This window comes from Uloborus diversus, chromosome 10 (assembly GCF_026930045.1).
Source record: "Uloborus diversus isolate 005 chromosome 10, Udiv.v.3.1, whole genome shotgun sequence".
Lineage (NCBI taxonomy): Eukaryota > Metazoa > Arthropoda > Arachnida > Araneae > Uloboridae > Uloborus > Uloborus diversus.
The window spans coordinates 129,672,721-129,699,951 of NC_072740.1; the positions used below are offsets into that span (position 1 = coordinate 129,672,721).

Genomic DNA, 27,231 nt, shown 5'->3' on the forward strand with positions numbered 1-27,231 from the left:
ACTACTTATTGAGGTTTCACTGTACTACAAACTTGCCTAGTTTATTTAAACCTTCTTTTCTTTCTGAAGGCAATTTTGCTCAAGATTTGTTCCCCTAATGAGTATGTGGTAGAAAAACTAGGAAATTACCATTAAACTCATCAGGGATGAATCTCAGTATATTATCAATCTTCCGTTCCGTTCACGAAAAAATACATTAGCCTTATAAGGCTCAGCTTAAATGCCCATCCTTTTGCCGGATACACAGTTCAAGTCTGTCATGAAAGAGCCGGAATGTTAAGCAGAGGTGCCCACCCCCCCCCCTCCCTGAGGGTGAGGGCACACCCCCTCCCCCGCTCAATATCACGGACCCCCCCCCCTCTCCTCAAAAAGTAGGAGGCCCCAAAACGAGAAAATACCTCTCAAAACACCTCCCTAAAAATTTCAATGGCGCAGTCTGCGCCATGAACCCTTTTAGGTGGGCACCCCTGATGTTGTGTCAAGTAAATAAATTCAAAATACCACAAATCAACCAAGTTAACCAAATGCTATAATGATTTCTATTTATTTCAGTTTTGGCAGTGGCCGATCTAAGGACGATGGAAGTTTGCTTAAACCAAAACCAAGGATCGACAATATGTCACGAAGTATATCTCTTAACAGTCTTAGTGATCAGAGCTCTATTCGGCACATGAGTAAGTTCTTTAGAATTGAAATATTTTTCTTACAAAAACAAGGCGTAAGAATGTTTTCTGTTTTTGCCATTTTTGCTGGTAATAAAATAAAAAGGATGTCTGTTTAAATGTATATTGTCGCCTCAGAGCAACACTAAGACATCTACTCCCAGAAAGAATACCAAGATATCCTACTGTTGCTCTGAGGCAACAATATATGCCTGTCTACTATATTTCGCAAAGGGCCAAGATTCTACGGAATTTTTTCGTTAAACTCGGTACAAAGTTATCTTGAAACATTATATAAAGTGCAACCATTAATGTATACCATGTAATATTACCTAGATACACAACGAGAAAGCGGTTCCATGGGTAACTAAGAGCAGCTAGTAGTCGTTGAGCAGATGGACAAGAGTCCGATAAGAGCATGTGTACTAACAACTTTTCACTGGAGATCAAGGGGTGCATCCTCGTAGGCTGCGCTTTTGCCCGTTTACTTCAAGATTCGCGCGTTCAATGGCGACCAATGGCTGCTGCTGCGGAGTTATGTATCTAGTTATATTAGATCTATGAGTGCCTCTAAGCGAATTTGTTACAATGGAATTTCCTTTTTTGTTTGTTTGTTTGTTTCATTTTAACTTGCAACAGCATACAGTATGTCCCGATTTAAATTTAATCTGGAAAACCTCTATTTTCGCAATCGTTAGTCGTAGATGATTACTTCCAATTGCAAACAATGGTCAAAATGATATGTAGGATAAGGTCACTAGCAACAGACAAGGGTCCAGTAACAGACGGTTATAACTTTGGATTTAAATAATAAGCCTTTTATGTGGGTAAACTGATGTTGATATGGTCCATGAATACAGTGCAACCGTCTAGTGTTTTCAGAGTGAATTTTATGACCCTATTGGTATTTACAAGGCAGTGGTGGAAGGTTTTGAACAGCCACCACGAGGTCAGCTGGCATTTCATGTTCATTTGAATTTAATAAGGATATAGTTCTAAAAACAAAATAATTTTGTCATATATGATTGAGCACCGAGCATGACGAAAAATGAATTTGTACCGCTTATTATGGCAATTTTCATTTTCAAGCAATGAAAGGTTCAAACCAGTATATTGTTGTTAATAACGTTTAGTATTAACCTTTTCTTCAGGTTTTAACAGCCCATAACAGACAACGCCCCTCTAGACTCATTACACAGAGAATCAACTTTCTGCCAAATTCATCACATTTGGGTAGCCGAAACCATCGTTAACACGTTACTTGTGATGAAGCATGTTCATCATAAGCTTCACGAAGCAAGCTAGATTCAGCAGCAGTTTTCATCAATTGAATGGCAAGATTTTGAGAAATGTCAGGGAAACTAAGTTGTTAATCATTCAATATGCCAACAGTATATGTTACAGGAAAATTCAAATTTATGTACCAAAGGTACCTTTTTCAGATACTGGAATATTAATTTTCTTAAAAAGAGGTCATTTTTCAAAAATTGAAAGACAAAGATAAAAATGACTTAAAAATTAGGCGATCAATAAGCGATTTTCTAAGTATGGTCATTATGTCAAGTGATCCAAAATTTGAGAAATTTTTTCCCTCACCTTTTTGTATTTCTTTGAAATTTGGCTCATAGATTGTACCCTTCAAGGTAGTAAAAAGTCCAAATTTGATTTTTATCTCTTTTATTTTTTTTATGTATGAGACTTTGATTTTTGGAACAACCGTCTTTGTTTCATGGATGTTTGAACATAAAATTGACGATAACTTAGCACCAAGTACAGATAAAAAAATTCAGTAAAAAGCATTTTAAAGTACATTAGCTGCTGTTAAATATGATATACAACATGACTAATTTTTTTAAAAAAATTCAGTTTTAAAAATTTAAATTTAAAATTTAAATTTCTCAGAAAACATATAATGAATTTTTTTTGTAATTCCCAAAAAATTGTTGTGTATTTTATCTTTATTTGTGCAAAATTTCAAGTTGGGATCATTAATGGGATCATATTTTTATGAATTTTTGAATAAAATTTGACTTAAGAAATAGTGATATTTTTCAGATTCTATTTAGTTAAATATGGAATTTTCTTACTGGGGGGTAATGGTCTAGTGAATAGTAAATAAACATGACTATGCTTGATATGAGCTGGGAGGAACTTGTAGAGTGTTAAGCCCGGCCCCCTCCCCCTCCAGCGACAACACCACTTTTTATCTTTTTTCTTTTCAAAACTGTTTTCAAAATTAAAAAAAAAAAAAGCAGCTGGTATGTAAGAGTAATAATTAAAACAAACGCTCCCAAACATCAGAAGTGACTGAGGCTCATACATGGGGCGAGTGGGGATCACAAACACTAAAAGTTGGAAAAACTTTAACAAACAAAAAGAACCGGGGTATACTCCAGATACGTCGTATACTGTCAAACATTTTTTAGACATATTATATGATGCATACACATATTGTGCATAATGAATTACTGGGAGTATACCCTCAGAAAAATTGATGGGGAACATCACTGAATAGAACCACAATCATTTGCAGTTTTTTTTTTCGGAAAGTGGGATGGTAGAGTGCGGGGGGAGGGGAATCTGGAATGAAGCTTAACAACATGGAAGGTTATGCTAAAAAGAGCAAAGTTTGTTAAAGAAGAACATTTACCACATTTAAATAGGTTTACTATTCATTTTGTATTATTTTATTTCATTACATTTTGAAAATTTAAAATTTAAAAAAAAGATAAAAATGTGGTGGTGACGGCGGGAGGGGGGGGGGCTTACCTATCTACAAGTTCATACCATTTCCTTTCAAGCATAGTCATGTTTACTAACTACTCATTTGACCATCACCAGTAAGAGAACCCCATATTTAACTAAATAGAAATTGAAAAATATCATTATTTCTTAAGTCAAATTTTATTCAAAAATTCATAAAAATATTATCCCATTAAAATCCCAACTTGAAGTTTTGCACAAATGAAGATAAAAACCACAACTAGTTTTGGGAGTTTTTTAAAAACAAACATATAATTTCTGAAAAGTTTAAACTTAAATTTAAATTTTTAAAAATGAAATTTTTTACAAAATTAGTCATATTGTATATCATATTTAACAGCAACTAATGTACTTTAAAATGTTTTTTACCAAATTTTTGTATCTATACTTGGTGCTGAGTTATCATCAATTTTATGTTCAAGCATCTATGAAAAAAAGAGAATTTTTCCAAAAATCAAAGTCTTATAAATAAAAAAATAAAAGAAATAAAAATATAAAAATTTGGACTTTTGATTACCTCGAAGGGTACAATCGATGAGCCAAATTTCAAAGAAATACAAAAATGTGAGTGAAAAAATTTCTCAAATTTTGGATCACTTGACATGGAATGACCGATACGAAGTACATCCCCCGCCCCCTCCCACCCACCCTAACATACGATTAACACGACTTAACTTGAGGAATTACTAGTATCACGCCTCACCTGGGGATTGAATTGAGGATTATTTCCACCCCATATGTTTTCTTTTTAATTTGGGGGGGGGGGGGAGGGTCCCCAAGTTCCCCTTTTGCTATCGGTGTCCATGATCTTGAACTTTGATCCTCTCTAGCCCTCCAAAACTATTTTAGCAGTTAATATAAAGCTCCTGTAACTAGGGCTTTAACTTTAACCTCCAAAAAAAATAATAATTGCTCCGAAACTATGGAAAATCGAAAAAAACTTGAGGGGCCTTAAAAAAAATGGTACGTATAGGGGGAAAACGGAGGTCATATTCGGATTCAGGGGGTCATTTTACATAAGAATCAGCCGACGAAGTGTCGGATGCATTTTGAAGTGGTGGTGTGGTCGGGGGGGGGGGGAGGAGAGGGAGGGATTACCAATCTACAAATTCATGTCGGCTCATTTCAAACATAGTCATGATTAAATACTGTTTAAGGCTTTCACGGCCGACGTCAATATGGGGAGATAACATTTCCGGGCTTATTGGCCGTGGTCTAATTGGAGTAGAAATTCCAGACGTTTCGGCTTGCTTTGCTGCAGCCATCATCAGTGGTTTGAGCTTGGTGAGACTGATTCCTGGCTTCGATGGCTCTGGTATTTAAGCAAACTGCTGCTGGGCTGCTGGTCCTGATTGGGAGGCGTTCTCAAGCCGCTGGTGGAAAACGTCTGGAATTTCTACTCCAATTCGACCACGGCCAATAAGCCCGGAAATGTTATCTCCCCATATAGTCATGATTATTTATTACTTACTAGACCATCACCAGTAAGAGAACCCCATATTTAACTAAATAGAATCTGAAAATATCATTATTTCTTAAGTCAAATTTTATTCAAAAATTCAAAAAAATATGATCCCATTGAGACCCAAACTTGAAATTTTGCACGAACAAAGATAAAACACACAGAGTTTTGAGAATTAAAAAAAAAAAAAATCATACGTTTTCTGAGAATTTAAAAATGATTTTTTTAAAATAAAATTAGTCATATTGCATATCGTATTAAACAACAACTAATGTGCTTTAAAATGCTTTTTACCAAATCTTTCTATCTATATTTAGTGCTGAGTTATCATCCATTTTATGTTCAAGCATCCATGAAAAAAAGAGGGTTTTTCTAAAAATCAAAGTCTCATGAATAGAAGAGATAAAAATCTAAAAATTTGGACTTTTGATTACCTTGAAGGGTACAATTGGTGAGCCAAATTTCAAAGAAATACAAAAAAGTGAGGGGGAAAAAAACTTTGGATACTTGACATGGTATGACCCAGTAGTGATTTCGTAATCAGTATTCACTTTCCAGGGCCAGGAAAAATTTTGAGTCGCCATCAGACAAATTATTTCTTATAGTTTTATATTCAGTCGACTCCTGCTACAACGCGATCCGACTTACGCGAAATGGCTATAACGCGAATTTTTCAGGCGCAACGAATTTTAGAGCTAAAGAGAATTTCTCTCGCTCTCAACACGAAAATATTTGGAAAGGAATCGTGATGCTAAGCTTCGGCTTTGTTAATGACTACTAAACACTGACTTCGTGAATGTACTTTCATCCTTTCAGCATCACTGACTGCGCAAGTTCTCACACACCGCACTATAAACATAGCTTTATTAGTGTGTATGTATCACCACTACTCATTTTTCATTTATTTATTCTAAATATGAAAAGTGATGAAATATTTGGCACCTAGGTACGCTGTTTCATCTAAAGTTTGAAGATGGAAACAAAAAGCGAAAGTTTGCGACAGCTTAAGGAAATGTGAGGATTCTTGATACGCTTGGACAACTAGAAAGTGGGTCGAAGGTAGCACAATTAGGTATGAGTGAATTCATATAATTAAAAGTCAAGAGAAGGCAATCCGTAGAAGTCCAGACCTTAGTTTCAATATGAAGCTCGCAGAGTAGTGTTTAAGTAAAGTACAAACTAGTAAAACCTGTAAAGTTGACCACCCTTGTAAGTTGACCACCTGTCTAAGTTGACCGCTATTTTCAGGCACAGAATTAAATCTTATCATATAATTCAACCTCTACAAGTTGACCACCTGCTTAAGTTGACCACTAAAGTAGTGCACCGCAAGTGGTCAACTTACACAGGTTTCACCAGTAAAACCTGTAAAGTTGACCACCTTTGTAAGTTGACCACCTGTCTATGTTGACCGCTTTTGTCGGGAACGGAATTGGACCTATCTTATATAATGAAGGAAAACCTCTGTAACTTGACCACCTCTCTATCTTGACCACCTGTCTATCTTGACCACTAATGTACACCAAATTTGGTTCGGAGTATTGTAAAAAACCCTTTGTAAGTTGACCACTAAGTTTTTTTTTTTAACTTAATCAAGCAAATTATTTTCTTTTATTATTATTTTTTATAGCTTTCCAAGAATAATTTTGATGCTTTTAGACCAGCATTTTACCAACTAAATAAAACAACAGCATAAAGCTTATGCTGCTCATAATTCTCCGAACTTGTTTTTCTTTTGTTGTTCTATTTGAGATTGCTTTTTGTACTCTCTGTTCAATGAAAATAAAAAACTGGTGTCAGTAGAAAAAGTACAAAGTCTTTTCTTCCAGTAGCAATATTTTGAGGCAACACTGGAATTGTGCTAAAGAGAAAAGTTACTTATTTCTGGTGCAAGGGATTAAGAGATAGGATATTTTCATTTTCAACTGCCTTTATGAACTAGGAGAGTCCAGCTTGTTGCTCTTTGTGTAAAAGTTTTACATAAAATGGTTTCAAAAAGAAAGTTAGTTGAACTTGAGATTGATAAAAAGTATGAAATATTAAAATTATATGAAAAGGAAGAAAGTTGGCGAAAATTAGCTGACACATACGGAATTTCTAAAACTACAATGTCTAATTTAGTAAAAAACGAGGAAAAAAAAGCAAAAATATTTGAATAACTTTTTTAATTATTGTTTCAAAGTAATGTTAAACAATAAAAGTGACTTAAACAGAAAGAGTAAGTGGCAATGATTCCAGAAATGAATACATGGTCCATGGTGCAAGGAAATGACAAAAAAAAAAATCATTACCACCCTTTATAAGTTGACCACCTGTCTAAGTTGACCACCAAAGTACTGCACCGCAAGTGATCAACTTACACAGGTTTCACTTTGAATTGGAATCTGCTCATAGAGTATAGAGACCCTGAAAGAGGGGTGTTACCATAGATGCAAATGTTATAAAAGTAAATGCGAAGCTACTGTATTTAAAAATGTATTAGAATGACGATCAGAGATTGCGCAGCATAAATCATCATCTTCAATTTTTGAGTTATAAATGTAACTTATCGTATCTACTGTATAGTACTCTTACAGTGCAGTGCTTTATTATTACTACTGTACGTACCGTACTGTTTTATTTTTATGTCTCTCTCTCCCATTGATTATGGATTTTGTGCATCGTAACAGTATTTTATGTTGAATAATGCAGCTTTTTTAAAGATACAGTAAAATTCAGCTCTTTATGTAAGAAGCGGTAATATATCGTGAAAAAATGGTTTGAAACGGTTAAAAAGGTGTTTAAAAATGTCTAAAATGATTGGGTATGTTAATTAAAAAATCATATACACAACACTTTTCCACAACGCGAAATTTCAACTTACGCGAGGAGTCTTGGGATTCGACTGTACATTACTTTTCTGTAAGTCTGGAAAAAAAAAAAAAAAAAACCTTGTCGCCAATATATTTTTTTTAGTCACCGGGGACTCGTCGACCCTGATAATAAGTGTAATCAAGTGTCATCACTCCCCATAAAATAATTTTTGCTGTTTAAATTGTATTTTACAATGCAATTTTACGTAAATTTCAATGCGCTATGTTATTTGGACTACGGTCGAGTAATTTTGAATAGAACCGCTTCTTAAGTTTCAAAGATGGCCTTGCACAAAGATTGGAGTTTTCTTATTGCATCAGTCCAATGAAGCATTTTTTTCAAAAGCTTTTTTTTTCTATCGAAATATGTTATCAGATCTCCTGCAAACATGGGTTTGGTATCTCACATTGCTATCAGAGATTCCGAAATTTCAATGTAAACACAGAAAGTTTGCTCAACTTTCTAAATTTAAAACCAAATTGCAAGCAGCCGATGAAAATGAATGAGCGATCGAAAGTAATTTGTTACGTAAATAATAAGAAATCTGTTTTTAGAAAAATGGTTATAATGATGCGTATTCCCTGTTTGATTATTCAGCAGAATTAAGTAGTTTTCACGTATAAAAACAAGTTTCTTTTAACTTTACATAATAAACCAAGTTAAATCAATCAACAAATGCAAAACATTTGGCGTAAAAACAACGCAACAAATATCAAAGAAAACTGTTCGACTGATCCGGAAGAATGTAGCATATGAGAACTTTACAGAGTGTAGCCAAAACTGAAATTCTGGAAAAAAAAAAAAAAAAAAAAAAAAACTTGTTATGTAAAATTATTTACGTGGAGCTAATAGACTAATAAAATTAAAAACCTTAACCTTTCCAGCATACGATACATAAAAATTCTCATGAAAATTAAGGATATTAATACACAGATGTGTTAATACACAAAAAAAAGCGAAAAAATTGAAATTAGGGACTTACTTTTGAAGATTTAGAAAACTACTTTCGAAGCTACACGTTTCAATTTATCAATGTGCTTTCTGTATAGAATGCAAGTCCCAGTGCAGCATAGTAAATGGGGTTGTTTCAGAAATTTTGAAATTTTTTTCTAAAAGAGCATGCTTAAAAACATAGGATTTAACCATTTTTTAAATAATTTGACAAAGTTTAGTATTTTTTAACAATTATTTTAAACGGTGAAATTTCATCGTTTACGCTTCTGCACATGACATCACAAATGATGAAATGTCATTCACTGCTGCCATTAGCAGAGCGCAATATTTAATTCGCATCTTTACTCACGTGTACTGGCAACGATAGAGTTGATAGCAAGCGTAGAGCGCAATATTTAATTCGCTTCTAGATTGTCATAACGTGGAAAAGCGGTAGACAGATGCGCCAAAGTACATAATTCTTGACGTCATAAAGACCACGCTTTGTTTTCAAAATCGGACATTTAAAAATATTAGTTAAAAATTAAGCGTTGAGAAAATAAGTTTTTTCTCGCTCCATGTTTTTTTTTTTTTTGCTTATTCTATCAATTTCAGTGACTAAAAGTAATAATTTTGACTGAAGGAAACAACAACATTGCAGGGCTGCGGAATCAAAGGGAAAATGACAGACTGACCATAGATCTATGACTCTGACTCTTGGAAGTTCACAGCTTTCGACGAGAGCCGTCGGGGTTGTGAGAAATTGGCGGTCCCATAATTAGTTCAAACGTATCTTAATCTTAAACACAAGTTTCTCCCTCAAAAAGTTTTCAAACTTGAAGTCTTAAAAATGCATTTTTAGACGATCTTTGGTAATATTAGGAGGAGAGCTTTAAAAAACATATTTCGACGGCGCATGTGTTTTTTTTCCACTTAACTGTGATTTTTTATGATGATATTTTTACAAAAAAAAAAATTTATATATAAATATGTCGGCAGCTGCTAAGGAAGCTATCATGTTTATTCATTTGTTCATTTTTAAAAAAAAATTAAACTGAATCTTGCCATGGGTTTGTACTAGGCACTAAATAATTTTTTTTCTGTTGATAAAATGTTTGAAACGTACATTTCTGCGACCTTCAGTAGTTAAATATAGGAAGTTCTTAAATAATATTCAAAGAGTGCGTTTTCCTTTTAAAATATTACAGAAAAAAACTTTTTGCTCACTTTTTTTTTTCATTTGTTCATTTATTATTAATATTTAGTTTTTTAAAGAATTCGGAGGTTTTTTTCTTTCCTTTTTTTTTAAAAAATCACTAAGATGAAAACCCCGTAATCAGTCTAATTCTGACTCCGTGTGGCGAAATGAATACATATTTACGTTATTGGCTGATTGATGCAAGACTTAAAAGGATCCAGGGGATAGTTACGCTTAGCTCATTAATAATGTTTCAAATAGAGATTCTCAGTGTTTTGATTAAAGGATGAACGGCCTTTAATCTTCTGTTCCAATTTAAGCAAGAAATATCAGTTTCTCTAATCTTAAAAAGCTATTTAAAGCAAAGCATTTTTTTTTTTGTAGTATAATCGTCACTTGGACTCAAAGCAATTGTACCCATCGGGACCCCTCTAATCTGGGAAATCTGCGGGAGCCTTATCGCCCCCTCTAAAGTTCACCTACAAAAAGATATATGATTTAATCTTATGACCTATTAGAAGTCGAGATAAACTTCATTAATTCGTTTTTATGTAAATATTAATAATAATACGATCTTTATCATATAAATGCATGATATTTTAAACTTTTGTTTGTTCTTTTATTATTTTGTTGTTGATGTCAGATATAAGTAACGGTTCTATAAAAGCTCTTTTATTTACAAAAAATAGAATTTGATTAGCAATGAAAATGAATAAGCGAAAGCATTGCTTGTTTCTATTCGTTCTTTTTACTAATTAAGTGATTTATTATTTAAAAATTTAATGGACCCTATTATGAGCTTCCGTCTATTATTTTGACTGACACTTCATTGTTTTGATTACAGCCCTGACGGGAAATTTTTGTATTGTGAGGCTCTGAGAAGTTGAGCTCCGACTCTGACAATGTTTACCTCTGTTTCGGAGAATAGGGAGGGGTAATTGGTGCTAAGTTTGAGTTGAGGAACTTTTTTTAGTAGTTCTTCAAAAATATTCCAACTAAAATCCGAGCCAATAACACGTCTATTTTTAACTAAACTCCCCTAAAACAGGTAAACATAGTCAAGGTCACAGCTCAACTAACCAGAGCTGCACTATAAGTGATATTGCTAATGTATACAGGGTGCGGAGAAAGTTCCCACAATTTTATTAGATATTTCAATAGACTATAATGAACACATAATTCAACAAATCAACAAGTTAAAGCAATAAAAACTCTTTATTGAAACAATAATAATAACATTAAACAAAAAAATTATAACAATTGTTCAAACTTGGCTCCTTGGGCTTCAATACATTTACGGAGCCGCAGTCTGAAATTGCCGACGATGCTCGCGCACGCATCCACCGTTATCTCATTCCAGGCATTTTGCAGTGGTTGGACGACCACTCCGTGGACGGTCGGCAGTCCCTCCAGTCTCCTTGTAGCGTTTCACAGCGTCATGAACTGTTTTACTCTTGAATCCAGTCGTTCGAATAATATCGGCTGTTTTCATTCCCTTCTTGTGTAATTCAACGACAGTAACACGCACATTTTCACGATTCATAACTCACTAACTCAATGAACTAACAAAGAACAAATGATTAAACCTCAAATACTTTTAATGCCAATAAACAATATTTGTCAAATAAATCGCCAACATACGATTTTAATGCCAAAAAACGTTTTAAACAAAATTGTGGGAACTTTCTCCGCACCCTGTTATTCAGGAAGTAAACCTTTGGTAATACACTTGAGACTCCACTATTCCCTCGTACCTGCACTACCTTTGGTAATACAGTCGAACCTCGTTAAAACAAACTCAAAGGGACTTTAAAGATCGATTCGTCTTAGCCGTAGTTCGTCTTATCCGAAAAACAATAAACGACGAACAACAGGAAGAGAATCAAATGTAGTTCGTCTTAGCAGTAGTTCGTTTTAAGCGAGTTCAAATTAACGAGATTCGACTACAGGGAAATGTGTAAGGTAATTTTTTGAACAACCCACCAATAACTTTACATTGTCAACGGATGTCATCCAAATCCGTGCTTAAGGGCTTGCGGACGCTGAATATCTTTCTTTATCTTTTTATTTGTAACAAAATGCAAAAAAACAATAAAATCGGTGTAGTTTTTCTTCTGATTCTTTACTCCAAAGAAGTTATGCCCTTTGACTATCACAATTGTATCACGTTAAACATTAAGAAAGCAACAACTTTGGGATTGATATTAGCGAATTGGAATTTCAGCAGTCCGTTGAAGAGGGAATTGAAAAAGTGAAAGGTCGAACCCCTCTATAGCGAACCCGGGATATAGCGATCTCCCGGTTGTAGCGAACCTTTTAATTGGTCCGAACTGAAGCCCTATGTCATTAATACAATTCCATATGCTTATAACGATCCAGAAACACGAAAAAATCGACTATAACGATCCTAAAATGTCTGATTTTTCAAGTTCTTCTTTGCACATGCCCCAATGAAATTCATTAGCAATTGTTCTCTCAGCAAACTCCATCTTCTACAATTCTCAACCCTTTTTCTAGGAAATCTCTAGTCCAAACCACATTCCTCATTTATTGTTCCTTGCAAGAGCAGCTGCTTCTTCAGGAGCGAGCCGGTTTTCAAGCTCCCTCAATTTTCTCAACTGGTTTTAGTCAGAGGACGAGATTATTGGTCACTCGTGCGTTTGCTCTGATTTTTAGTTTAATTTCCACTGCGGATAATCGTGTGAACTAGGTAGAAATCATCATGGCCAGGCGAAATAAAGGCAAAGCATTTTCTGTTGAAGAAAATGTGCAATTAATTCGCAAATTAGAAAGTGGCGAAACCCAATCCTCACTTTGCAAAAAATTTTCGCTCTCAAAATCTACTGTAGCCACTATTTGGCAGAACCGTGATGCAATTGTTTCTGCCTATGAAAGAAACATAAACGGCTGTAAAAAAATGCGAAAAGCAGTAAGGGAAAATGTAGACGAAGCGTTATTTAAGTGGTTCACTCTGCAGAGGAACAGAAATGTACCGATAACGGGAGCCATTCTGCAGGCAAAGGCAAATGAATTTGCCGAACATTTTAATGAAAAAGGGTTTGTCTGTTCTAACGGGTGGTTGGATAGATTCAAGAAACGGCACAACATAACGAGTGGAAAAGTTGTGGGTGAAGCTGCAAGTGTGTGCTCTTCTGATGTGAAGGATTGGATGCAAAATGTGTGGCCGGACATCATTCGAGATTACGACGAAAAGGATATTTTTAACGCCGACGAAGCGGGCTTATTTTATAAGCTGACTCCAAATCAAACATTGAAGTTAAAAGGTGAAAAATGTGTCGGCGGAAAACACTCCAACACACGGATAACCACTTATTTGTGCTAACATGACTGGCTCTGAAAAACGAAAGTTGATGGTTATTGGAAAATCGAATAAACCCAGGTGCTTTAAGAACGTGAAGAAACTCTCTCTAGTTTATAAATCAAACAAAAAATCTTGGGTCCATTTCTGCTGCAAAAGCAGCTGTAAATATTTTGAACAATTTTTTTGCGACTGAAAACGTTGACAAACATATTGTGGATTCTTTTGCAGTAGTTGAGAAAAAAATTGATGATATGTATATAAAATCCAAAAGTTTTCAACCGAAAATAACGTCTTTCTTCCATGCTACTGATAAATAAAAAAAAATAAAATTTTAATTTGCTTATTATTAAGTAAAATATAGTTACTAGTTATTTCTAAAACTTCATTTTATTACCCTAACTACTAATTAAGTCATTGTGCAATTATGATGATTATTATTGTAAAATATTACCAAATTTTGACTATTTTTTGGAAAATCGGATGTAGCGAACCCCCGCTTATAGCGATCTCTCAAGTCGGTCCGTTGAGGGTTCGTTATAGCGGGGTTTGACTGTATTTCTTTTTATCGGCAACAGGCACCTTTAACGGGGTGACCATTAGATTGAGCAACCATTTAATTAAACCATTAGATTGAGCAGAAAGTGACCTAAATTTCTATAATACTTATTTTTCTTGTAAGTTTTAACAAATATGGGTAACATTGACTTAAAAATAAGATTTTCCGTGTGAAATTTCATATTTTTAGTGTAAAAATATTAGTAGAAGGAAGTGAGACTCACTTTTACTTTTTCCCCTTGCATAGATATTTTATAGAACTATTCGCAGAAGCAGTATGAAACGTCTGAAGCAAGTTCATTTTTTTATATAGTTAGTCAAACTTGCCATCTTAGAGAAAAAAATGCTAAATTTAAGATGTAATCTCCGAAAAGGGACTGAACGAAAATCTATGAAAATTTAACTGTATAACCTTCATAAAGCAGTAAATGTGTGGCAAAAATTTTATATTTGATCATTTAACAGTTTTAGAAATATGGAGCCTCGAAGTTGTCTTAAAAATTGTTTATTTTCACGCCGAGAAATCATCATAATGCAAAATTTATTCTACTCATTATATCAGTTGCATTTTTGTAGTATAAATTATGTTTTTACACTTAATGTATGATATTTAAATTCATTTATTTACAAATTTTACTTTGCGTTAATATCGATAAAATTTTGCATTTCAATTTCTCATAGCCTTATTGTGATCATTCTTTTTCAACAAGCTCCAATTTCCGCACGATTAATTATACGAAACATTAGCGAGTCCGGCATTTCCCCCACTGGCACCGATAATGTCAGTGTTTAATTAGTGTTTAATTCATTGTCATCATCACTATCATATTTCATGTTTTCCTCTTCAGTTTTTTGTAACAAATAATTTTGTGGCACTTTTGGGACAGAGTGATTTACCTGGAGTTAAATCAACTGACAGATTTGTAGGCTTAGACAAGTTTTGCAAAACAACTATTATTGGATATTCTAAGTTTAAGCAACGTCTGATCATCTTCTGACAGTTCAATAACTTCCTTAGTCACTCTTTGCTAATCTTTTATATGACATTGCTCACCATTGAGAACACCCACATAACAGTTTATATTGGACAATCACAACGTAAAACATAACTAAACTGAAACTAACACATAAAGTAATCGTTTACAAAAATATCTAATGAGTTTCCTTAGTAAAAAGCAAAATAAGTGTATAAGGAGCATGTAAAAACATACTAATGTACTCAATCATTGCTAGAAAGATGAGCATCACTTAAAGCTATAGTTTATAACATGATATAATCATTCACTGGTTAATTAAAAATAAACAAAACCGGATTGTGATTAATGTATAATCTGAGTCTGGAGATGTAATTTTCGTAGCACTCTTGTATTGTTTATTTGTTGTGTTCTCAAAATGTTTATTTGTTATCTATATATATAAAAATGAATGTTTGTCTGTATGTCATCCATGAACTCAAGAACTACCCGGCAGATTTGGCTGAAACTTTCGCCGTTTGATATTTTTGGTATTGGGAATGTTTATAGACCAGTTCGAAAAAAATCCGATCGATAGTTCCTTTTTTATTCCAATTTAAGTCACAATCCATTGGATAAATACGAATAAAATTATCGGCTGCAGAAATGAATTCGCGTGAAAGATCTCATTGATAAGAAGTTAGCTGTTGCCATTTTTCTTGAGTTTGAACAAATAAATTCTTTCTTTATTGTTTTATTGCTTTTCATGCAACGGGGGGATTTAAAACTTTTTCTATTTGATATTTTTAGCGATTGATTGATCTTGCAAACTGCGTGAGTACAAAATTTGAGTATAGTCACGGCTTCACTTGATACCTGGACTATGAAAATTGCTATATATATATGTATTTTTCCACGGAGAAGGTGCATAATATGTTCATTGAAGCCACTCACCACCAGGTGGCACTGCAGAGTAGCAACTTCTGCCCCGTTCAACCGATTGTCATGAAAATCAGTATAATGATGTATTTTTTTGTTGGCGTAGCAACGCGCGTCGGGTACAGCTAGTTCCTTCATAAATTGTAAACTGTCATTGTTGCACATTCCATTTTATGAATTTGAGAACACGTTTTTCATTCTTCCCTGTTTTGATAGCAATGAGTTAGAAATCTATCATGTTTTAACTTGCTCATTCCATATATTATTTTGCTTCCTATTAAGAGAGCTCAGTTCATGTAGCCTACCTCCTTTACTAAAAATTAAGGTTTTGTACATTAATGCGAATTATTTTAGCTTTGTGTTACATCGTGATCTTCAATATAAACTCTAGTGCGACAGGCAAGATTATCAAAGAGTATGTTTATGGAAATGATAAGTATGCATTTTGTACACTGCTCATTAAAAGTAAACAATATAGAGCATAAATATTTGTTTCATTCTACTAAAAAAATTTAGGTTTACAAGTTTAAACATGTTTTATGCACTGTCTTAATATCAGAACACAGGAATTTGTTTGAAAAGTTGTTCACATGTACGTAGCAGTTGATACTTGAAAACTATATAATGAGGTATTTTAATTATTGTTTTTTTGTGAAGGGACAGTAAATTAAATATCATACATTATGTGTAAAAAGGTTAGTTTATACCAAAAAATAGCATCTGATATATTAAGTAGAATTAATTTTGCATTATATGATGATTTCTGGCCGTGAAAATAAATGTGATTTTTAAGACAACTTCGAGGCTGAATATTTCTAAAACTGCTAAGGAATCAAATATAAAATCTCTGCCACATATTTACTGATATTTGAAGGTTATACAGTTAAATTTTCATAGATTTTCGTTCAGTCCCTTTTCGGTATTGAATCTTAAATTTAGCATTTTTTCTCTCAGATGGCATGTTTGACTAACTGTATAAAAAAATGTACTTACTTCAGACGTTTCATACTGCTTCTGAGAATAAATAGTTCTATAACATATCTATTCAAGAGGAGAAAAGTAAGAGTGAGTCTTACTACCTTCTACTAATATTTTTATGCTAAAATGTAAAATTTCAGACGGAAAATCGCATTTTTAAGCCAATGCTACCTAAATTTGTTAAAACTTATCAGAAAAATAACTATTACAGAAATTTAGGTCACTTTATGTTCTATCTAAAGTTTTTAAAATAATATTGATGCCATTCATAAATAAAAAAAGTTCTTAGAGTTTTTGTAAAGTGATATTTTCATGAAAAGTCGACACCGCAGCTACTGAAAAGTGATTGCAAAAAAAAAATTCTGAAGGTTTAAAAAATTTTAAACCACTTTTTCAGACTCCCAATATAACAATTAAAAACCAGGAAAAAAATTTAAAAAAATTAAAAATAGTGAGCAACATTTTTTTTTTCTTTTCCTGTATGATTTCACATGGATTGACCCACCAGTTATTATTATTATTATTATTATTATTATTATTATTATTATTATTATTTAGGTTTTTTTTCAGCGATAAGCACTCTTAAAGTTGTGAAATTTAAAGGAAAACATGAAAAAAATGTCAAAATTTTCACAGAAAATCCTTTTTTTTCCCAAAGTAAACTGCAAATTCTTAAGAACAGTTTGCAATCAACTGATTTATATAAAAGTTTGAGGATTGATTTAATTACAACATCGATTGAGCGATAATGCCCGACATGATAGGGTAATTATGCTCTAACTTTGGACAACGTTTTGCGACTAAATTCACATTTGTATTCATCACCATGTTGGACTGGAATGCACTATAATTGGCGTAAAAAAAACCTTTGTAAAAAAAATTATAGTATGAACGTAAAACTAAACGCATATATTTAATGGCCGTAGTTCTATTTAGATATATTTGGATGAGCATTATTATTCAATTTCCCCATAAATAAAACAAATCTGAACGGTAATGGTTTATGACCGCAAAGCTTCAATGATGAACTACGGAAATTCGTTGCTGAAAAAGAGCCTTTACGTGAAACAAAAATCCATTACTGACACAAAAAACACTTTTCTGAGCTTTTTTAGTTCAGATTGCTATATTTAGAAACTGTTAATCGCCGTTCGCTTGTTTATTCTGTTAGAAAAAATGCTAAATTTAGTTTTCATGCCAATCATTTAACTTTTTGTTATCTCTGACGTAGACGGTACGTTGTACGGACTGACGTACCGATTGTAACGGTTAGAAACTGTTCCTTTTGTCGGGGACATAGGTGCAGGGTTGCCGGTAGCAAAGTCGGACCCCGTCCACCTATAAAACTTGTAAAATTTATTCTACTCCGAATCCGAGCCGAGTCCCCTCAAGGGATGAGCCTCTAGTTTCTGACTATGCTGACATGACCTCTTGTCGGCCTTGCCTAGCTGATGATTTCCTTCAACAGAATGATTACGCTTCTTCGCTCAAGGCAACATCATGAATAGTTTTTATCAGGAAATCATTTACTGCATAGATTGGTCAACTCGATCAACGGAAATACGAAATAAATCCTATTGAGAGTTTTCGGGATACTTTAGAAGTGTAGCTGCTCACAGTTTTCTTCAGACTCTTGCCATGCTTACAATAAAAAAAAAAAAAAAAAAACTCGGCATTCATTCGGGGACGAGCAAAATAGAAATTAATGCCTATTTTTGGGTCAAAATTTCGTGAATACAATACTTCCTTTACTTCGTAAAAGGAAGTAAAAACGGGCTGATGTGTGCATCACATGACTTCCTTTTACACCAATTTAATGTTATTTCCCCATTATTTTCAATTTTAATGTGATTCAATAGTTAACTCTCTAAATATCATCAACAGTGACCTAATTAAAACCAGATTTTTAAAAAAAATTGCCAAGTTGGCGACAAAACTTGGTGACCAAAGACTTGGCGATATGTCACCAAGTGTTTGCCAAATTATAACACCACTTGAGTTTGCATTGAAATTTACAATAATTTCCCCCCAAAAAGGTGCAAAAGGCCCCTTTAAAAGCACCCGAATGCAACCAAAAAGGGAGGTGCACAACTAGACTCCACTTGGAGTGTATGTACCAAATTTCAACTTTCTAGGACATACCGTTCTTGAGTCATGTGACATACATACGTACATACAAACGTCACGAGAAAACTCGTTGTAATTAACCCGGGAATCGTTAAAATGTATATTTCGGGCGTCTATACGTTCTTAGGTATATATGCACGTGCGGTCGGGTCGGAAAAAAAAACTCAACATTCATTAGGGGGTGAGCAAAATGGAAATTAAAGTCGATTTTTGAGTGTAATTTTTTTTCACGAATACAATACTTCTTTTTTGTAAAAGGAAGTAAAATGCCATGAAATTATCAAAGTCATTCAAATAGATGGGAATTTGGCAATGGATGAAATCTGGTGAACTGATGACACTAATATGAATAAAATCAGTATAGTTTATTATGCTGGGATGAGAGAAAAATGCTCGAATGATCTTGAATGAACGAAAAGTACAAAAGGCGGACAAAAAGTACGACATCATTTATAATGGTGATACCTTTAAAATGTACTGCATGTTTTAAAAAATCTACAAATGGTTAATAATAGTAAAGATCTGGGTCACCATCTCTCTTTTAGTGCGATAATACATCACGACAAAAGCTACAGAGCACCCCCCCCCCCTCCTTCTGCCCAAAGAACTCCCCAAAAAGATACCAAGTCTCATTAAAATATTAAAATAAGTCTCTTAAACATTTCAATGATGCAATCTGCATCTATATATATAAAAATGAACTGTATGTCATCCATGAACTCACAAACTACCCGGCAGATTTGGCTGAAACTTTCACCGTTTGTTATTTTTGGTACTGGGAATGTTTATAGACCAGTTCGAAAAAAATCCGATCGATAGTTCCTTTTTTATTCCAATTTAAGTCACAATCCATTGGATAAATACGAATAAAGTTATCGGCTGCAGAAATTTATTCGCGTGAAAGATCTCATTGATAAGAAGTTAGCTGTTGCCATTTCTCTTGAGTTTGAACAAATAAATTCTTTCTTTATTGTTTTATGGCTTTTCGTGCAACGGGGGGATTTAAAACTTTTTCTATTTGATATTTTTAACGATTGATTGATCTTGCAAACTGCGTGAGTACAAAATTTGAGTATAGTCACGGCTTCACTTGATACCTGGACCGATTATTATGAAAATTGCTATATATATGTATTTTTCCACGGAGAAGGTGCATAATATGCTTATTGAAGCCACTCGCCACCAGGTGGCACTGCAGAGTAGCAACTTCTGCCCCGTTCAACCGATTGTCATGAAAATCAGTACAATGATGTATTTTTTTTTTTTTTTTTTTTTTTTGTTGGCGTAGCAACGCGCGTCGGGTACAGCTAGTTACTACATAAATCCTCTTCGTAAGCACCCTTGGTGAAGAAAATACAACGGTTAGGAGATTTAAAACCAATGTAGAGGAAACATATTTAAGAGTACTCGCCCTTCAAAACAAAAACATGCCACAAATTATTTTTAAACCAAAAGATAAACCTTTATTATCCATTTACAATTTTCTCTCAAGATTCATTATCAATTTTCAAAAGAATGAAAGGTTACAGAATGTAGATGTAAATAAAGGGCAAGTTTCTTGTTGAAATACTTCCGATCTTGGTCCTTCTGATCGAGACAACGTCGATCATCAGATAAGTTAATTGCCCCTCAAGCGATAGACGTGGCGAATGATGGTCTAACATTCAAAACACTCTTCATCTACGACGCTTCCTTTGCTGTCTTCTTCTGCCCTTCAAATTACTGTGGATGTCACAAAACTTGACTTACAGCTCGACTTTTCACATCGCATATGCGAAAAACATGGATTTCGAAGGTCCAATGCGATCGGATACAGGATCCTTCTCCGCCACAGATCCTAACACTAATTCATCTTCATCCGAGTCCGAAGGTGAGCTGAGATTTTCTTTCCAAACTATTTCCATTCATTCCAATCCAAATATTTTTATGTTTTTTTAATTGCAATTTTCTGAAGCAAAAAAGTTTTTCTTTTCTTGTGGATTTGATATTTTTGTTCTTCAGTCTAACTCTATTGAAAATACGTAGAAGTAATTCCTTTGCTTCCTGTTAATGTCATTATGTAATCATTATGATCATACGTTATTCGGATTTTCAAACTGTTCGGATTTTTGAAGATAATTATGAAAATAGTATGCCATTTAATCAAATAAAATGGCTGTACAACATGTATGTAAATTGAATACAGGTCATTCTTCAAAAACTGTAACTTCTTTGTCACACGCCTTTTACAGAAAAAACTTTAAGGAACAATGCATTTAACAATGCTTTTTAATTTCATCAAAATCATATCTATTTAAACCTGCCAACAATTTTTTAATAACTTTTATTTTAGTATATTTTTGGTTCACAAAATATGAATTCTCACCTCCGTGGCATGTCACACACCTTGTGCGACTGTTTATGTTGCTTAATAACTTGTTTAACTAAAAGTATGTATATATTTATTTATTATTCCTTTAAAAAGTGTCTCTAATACTAATTGTTTAAGTAAATTTAATTTTTTAATATTGTGTTTTAGTTCGTTTTTTTTAGGATAGGAAGTCGTGTCACACAAAAAATTCTCACCTCCGTTACCTAAACACAAAATGACATTCCTCATTAACACGTGGCAGTAAGGACATCAAATTTTATTTTCCGTAATACAAGGCAGCCTCCTTGTTTATTTTCAACCATGAAGAAGTTTTGAGATTTTTGTCGAAAAACAAGGAGATAGATTTTGTTTTTAAAACTAAGTGCGGTAATTGTGACTTCTCACCTCCGTGCACTTGAATTTCAGGGATGTAAATTAATGTAAAAAAAGAAGTGAACATGTTTTCATATGCTTAACATGTGCAGATTGTAGCAATGAAGAAAAAACATATTTCCCTGCAAATTGTATTCACTAGGCCTATATTAATGGAAAATTCTTCACCTCTGTTACATATCTTATCAATGTTATTATTTCTGAGGTGAAAATAAATGATGGAGGGGAAATATATCAATCTCAGGCGTTCTACCAAAATAAAAAGTATATTTAAGTTATTAATAAAAAGTATATAAAAGTGTCAGTATATTTTCAAATTTACTAAATACAATTTTTAACAGACATTTGAACTAAAAGGATAACTGCTAATTAAGTCGTACTTTAATTAAGAGAGCTTAATATTAGATTCCCACTAATCATTAAAATAGCTCAATGTTTGCACAATTAACAAAATTACTACTTTGATATTACATTGGCCTCGATTTTTAAACATTTAAAAAAAAAAATCTTTTTTTATTTCCGTGAACAAGGCATTTTTTAATTTTTTTAATTTATGAGTAAAATAATTGGAACTCAGCTGAGCCATTGTTTGTGGATACTTTTAGTAGGTAACACTTTCATGTAAGAAAGAAAAGAAAAAAAAACAAAAGGTTTCGAAATTGAAAAATATTTGCGTTCAAAAGTTACGTTTTCTGGAGAAAGACCCATACATCACGTCAAATAACGCTACAATATGTAATTACACTTTTAAAGAAAATTTAAAATAAAGTCAACTCTCACTGCTAACTGAACACAAGAGAAAACTTTTTAAAACATCATGGGAGTACGTTTGGATTTTTGACATTTCGAATTTTTAACGTTCGGTCTTTTTGACGTTTTACTGTAATATTATATTTGAATGAAAAATGATTAAAAATGATTCGTGCTTAAATGAAAAACAATGGCAATAAAGCCCAAAACAGAATAAGAAACAAATTGTAAAGAATATGCAGCAAATGACAGTGCACACAAATCTGCATTTTTAGCAGACGTAGAAGCTCCATTGTAGCCTCAAAAAGCTATTTGAAGCATTTTCTCCACAATTTGTGCATTATTTACGTCGTATTTTCATTTTGATAATGTTACACTCAATTTATGTTATATTAGATGGGAATCTGAAAATGAATTGCTATTTAAATTGAATCTCGTTTTCGTGCGGTGAAATTTTTAGTCATAAACTTCGGTGCGATTTCAAATCCGAAAAAATTTAGAAATAAAAAAAGTACAACCGATTTCAAAATTGCTCTAAAAAGTGAAAAATAATTTCATTCTTTCAACACCATCGATAACAGCTTCAAACAGTTTTTTTTGAAGTTGGCGCAAAAACAAAAAGTAAAATCATGTGTAACTATGCTTCATTCATATCTTTCAAAAAAACAATCCAAAGTTAGGAATGAACAGAACATATATACCGTTACTCAAAAAAAAAAAAAAAAAGCACTCATCAAACGTATGATGTATGCGAGTAGTATTGAAGCAACTGGGCCTGTTTGAATTTATAGTTGTAATTGAATTATGGCTGCGAATGATTTTATCTGTCGTTTCTGCGCCAACTTCAAAAATTATATTTAAAAGTATTATCGATGGTGTTCAAAAAATAAAAATATTTTTCAACTTCTAGACCATTTTTGAAATCGGTTCTTTTTTTGAGCAATCACGATTGCTTATTGTTCTCACTTGACAGTTTTGAATTCCTACGATTTTATTTCCCCCCCGCCTCCCTCTGCAGCACCACCATCGACCGGCCGATTGCCTCACGATGCTGCTCCTCTAGCGAAAACCATCTCCAGGTTGCGTCACTTACTTGCCTGCACATACACCTACACACACATACACCTACACACACAAACACATACACACACGCATACATACACACACATACACACAACTACCCCCCCCCCACACAAACACACATGCCTACACACACATGCACATCCCCCCCCACACACTCGTGATTGCGAAACACATAATTTGAATTCAAGATGTCAAAGTTCAAATTATTATTATTATTATGTTTAATTGTTTTTAGTGTAAATGTATTTTAGAAATAGTACGAAGTTGCTATCACGAAACTTCACCCTATTTTTTCATAAAAATGCTCCATGCTAAACTAAAAAGATAACCTATTTACATGCCTAGACTTTTAAGCGACTGGCATTAAAAAATGACCCTTGTTCCTCTCTGGGATTCATTTGTGTGAAAATTTATACGGAGCGATTTAAATATTAACGGTTTCCCAAACTAATTTATATTTCGCAACATACAAGTTACACGTGATGCAATCCTATATCTAATTACTTCGCCCCGATATCACCATATTATTGGCATAGATGATAAGGATGAAAAGGTTTCCCCCCCCCCCAGTTTCGACAACAGTTAAAATTTCTTTCCCCTTACATATCTCTACCTCAGAGTCGGACAAACGTAAATCCAAAAATGTTAATTTTCAGGTTATTACTGATTTATACCCCTGTATAATCTGTCCTGGAATGCCGTGTACAAACTTGGAGTGGAGGTAGAGAACACGAAAACAAGCAAGAATCACTTTAGTACATATGGTCACAAACGTAAAGATGACGTGCTACCTGCACACAAAGCTAGCCCGTGACGGATGTGAAACAGGTCATAAGTTTGTTACACAAAGACGATTTTCCGCAACATTTTAGATTTAAAGAGTGGTTTAAAGCGGTTATTTAAAATTGCGACAAATAACTCCAATATACGAGTCGCAACGACAACGCTGCAATGAAGGAAAACTTGTCAAAATAGTTCGTAATAGCGACGATCGGCACATTGCCATTGCGACACATGTATTACAGCTGCAGTCGCAACATTTGTTGAATGTAATCGCTTTCTCATTGGTTTAAAAGAAAGAACTGTGCTTATATCCTATTGGAAGAGACATTTGCAGCTTTCCACGGAGTTCGCAAAATCTCTTCTTTAATCCACCATCGGACTTTGGAGAAAGCTTATTGCTATTTAAGAAACATCTTTGGATGCTGAAAATCTGCCCTCTATTCTATTTAAAGAGCCGCAGTCTGTTTATCAGGGCTTCACTACTTTCTCTATGTCTTGCTGTATGTGTGTCCCCATGTTTCGTATTAAACGTGTTTGTTTATGTTCAGCTGTCTGAATCTCTGCTTTACACAACCTTTCAACAACATTAAAACAAGCCCTTCTAAAAACGGAAATGTAGTGTCATATTTTATGTGTGTAATAATTTATCGTTATTTGTTAGCTGTTTCGCATCTTTCAGTGTCCGGTTTCATGTGCATGTAGCGCGTCAGCATTGCGTTGCGACTGTATGCTCCTGAATGATTCTTGCTTGTTATCGTATTCTCTACCTGCAGTCCAAGTTTGTTCACGGCACTCAGGGACATTTTGTATGTAAATCTCATTCCGCATCGAGTGATCACAACGTAATTCTGTAAAAAAAATCCGTTCAATATTATTTACTAGCATAAAAGAGCGCGAGCCACATCATTTGTATGCACCAGGCGTCTGTTTTTTCGCTCTCCGTAAAGTAGCAACCCTGACTTTCGATAGTCTGACTCTGAGATACAAAGGTATCAAAAAATAAGATTGCTTCCCTCCCCCTGTTTTTCAGTTTCAAATTTCGGTATCAGTATTTAGCGTTTGAGTATTTCGTTCGGTACTGTGCTTACCCAATGCTGCGCTCTTCTAATACCTGTTTCATTCCAAATCAAATGCATTAACTGTTTTTGAAATCGAATGAATAATGAAAAAACGCGTATTTAACCTTGATACAAACGAAATGAAAACTTATAAAAGGGATAATTTTCAACGTATAAGAACGGTGTAATCTGATTACTGTAGATCTGTAAAAAAAAAAATTTGATCTGAGCCATTCCATTTCAGATCAGACAGGGCCTGTTACATGACCACCACCTATTTTTTTTTTAAATTACAGTAGTTACAACTAACAGGAATAGGAAATATCCCAAAGGGATTTTACAGGAAAAAAATTTTCTTCTTCAGTTACAGCCTACTAGAATTTTGCACAAGAGTGGACAGTTTAGAAAAAAACAGCAAAACGCTCGATTTGAATTGAGCTCCATTTCAAAAGAATTTCACCTGTTTGAATAATTACTTTTTCTAAAAATAAGGACCCATCTATCATTTTGATATCGTTTTTGAAAATTTAGTTGGGTTAATTGATAAAGAAAAAATATAATTTTTGTGGTGAAAAAACCTTATTTTTACCGATTTTATCGGTAAATATAATATCTCCCCCCCCCCATGAAAAAACAAGTTTTTTTTTTACTAAACGAAGGTGGCAGTCTAAAGCTCTTATATTAAAACCCATATATATCCTTTTTTCATAATATACGTTTTTTACAATCCATAGATGCATACAACTATGAAAATAAAATTTGAAATTTTGAAATATTTCAAAAATTAGCGATTTTCGAAGTAAGATTACTAAAAGCGGCCATTTGTTAAAAATCAAAAATTTGCTCATTTAAACCCCTTTTCTTAACAAGTGGATACAGACCAAATCCCGTGTTTTTTCTCAGAAAATGTTTTATGATTTTTTGAAAGTGACCATATCGCCCATGGCGTGCGTGTGAAATGAAAATGCCTCATAATTACCTTCAGTGTGAAATTCTGATACATTAATATCTAATAGATACAATAATAATGTACTTTTCACTAACAACTAAAGTATTTTTTTTTTCCTGCTTCAATATTAGTTTATTTTGTCTCCAAAGTTATGCATTTAATACTTTGGTGTTGCAACGAAGCAAAATTTTGCTCTTTCAATTACAACGTGCATCTTGCAACTCAATTACATGACACAGGGGAAAACATCCAAGCCGATAGGCACAATGCATTTAAAATAATTTATTTTAATTATGTGCTTTGGTTGTCATTGCCGACCGTTGTCCCGCAAAACTCACCTATAGTTTGAGAATTTTAAAAACTCACCTGTTCTATGACAGATGTAATCAACAGAAGCAACAAAACATATGACCTTATAGCCAGTGCTTGATTTCTAACAATCGGAGCTAAGCTGCCATGAAAGTTAAGCCCTGATCAAAAGAAAGTTGTGTAAATAACGAAGTCAGATTGTCACCAAAGGCTCTTCTATAATTAGGCAAAGTCTTACAAATAGACGAATTGAATGAATCATCAAAAGCGGTTCGTTACTGATATATTTCTTTAAAGTAAATACGATTTTAGCTGTTTCTAATAAAGTACATTATTGTTCTAACTGTTAGGCATTAATATATCAGAATTTCAGTGAAGGACATTATTGGACATTTTCATTTCACATGCACGCCATGGGCGATAAGGTCACTTTCAAAAATTCATAAAACATTTTCTGAGAAAAACACACGGGATTTGGTGCATATCCAGATGTTAAGTATTAAAAGGGTTTCAAATGAGCCAATTTTTAGATTTAAAAAAGGGTGTTTTGAGTAATCTCACTTCAAAAATCGTTAATTTTTGAAAATTTTGAAAATTTTAAATTTATTTCTCAGGCTGTATGCATCTAAGGATTACAAGAAAATATGTTATGAAAATACCACATAAGGGCTTTAGACTGGCATTTTCATTTAGTAAAAAAAAAAATCCCTGGGGGGGGGGGGAACAAAATCGGTAAAAATGCAGTTTTTTCAGTACAAATTTTTTTTTCTTTATCAATAAACCCAAAGAAATTTTCAAAAACAATGTCTAG

At 33.6% G+C, this 27,231-nt stretch overlaps 1 protein-coding gene across 1 annotated transcript in view; it reads left to right on the plus strand.

Moving 5' to 3' along the window:
* The window catches only part of LOC129231180 (uncharacterized), a 201,806-nt gene that overhangs the window by 68,374 nt on the left and 106,201 nt on the right, over positions 1-27,231 (plus strand). The gene's annotated exons all lie outside the window — the stretch shown is intronic.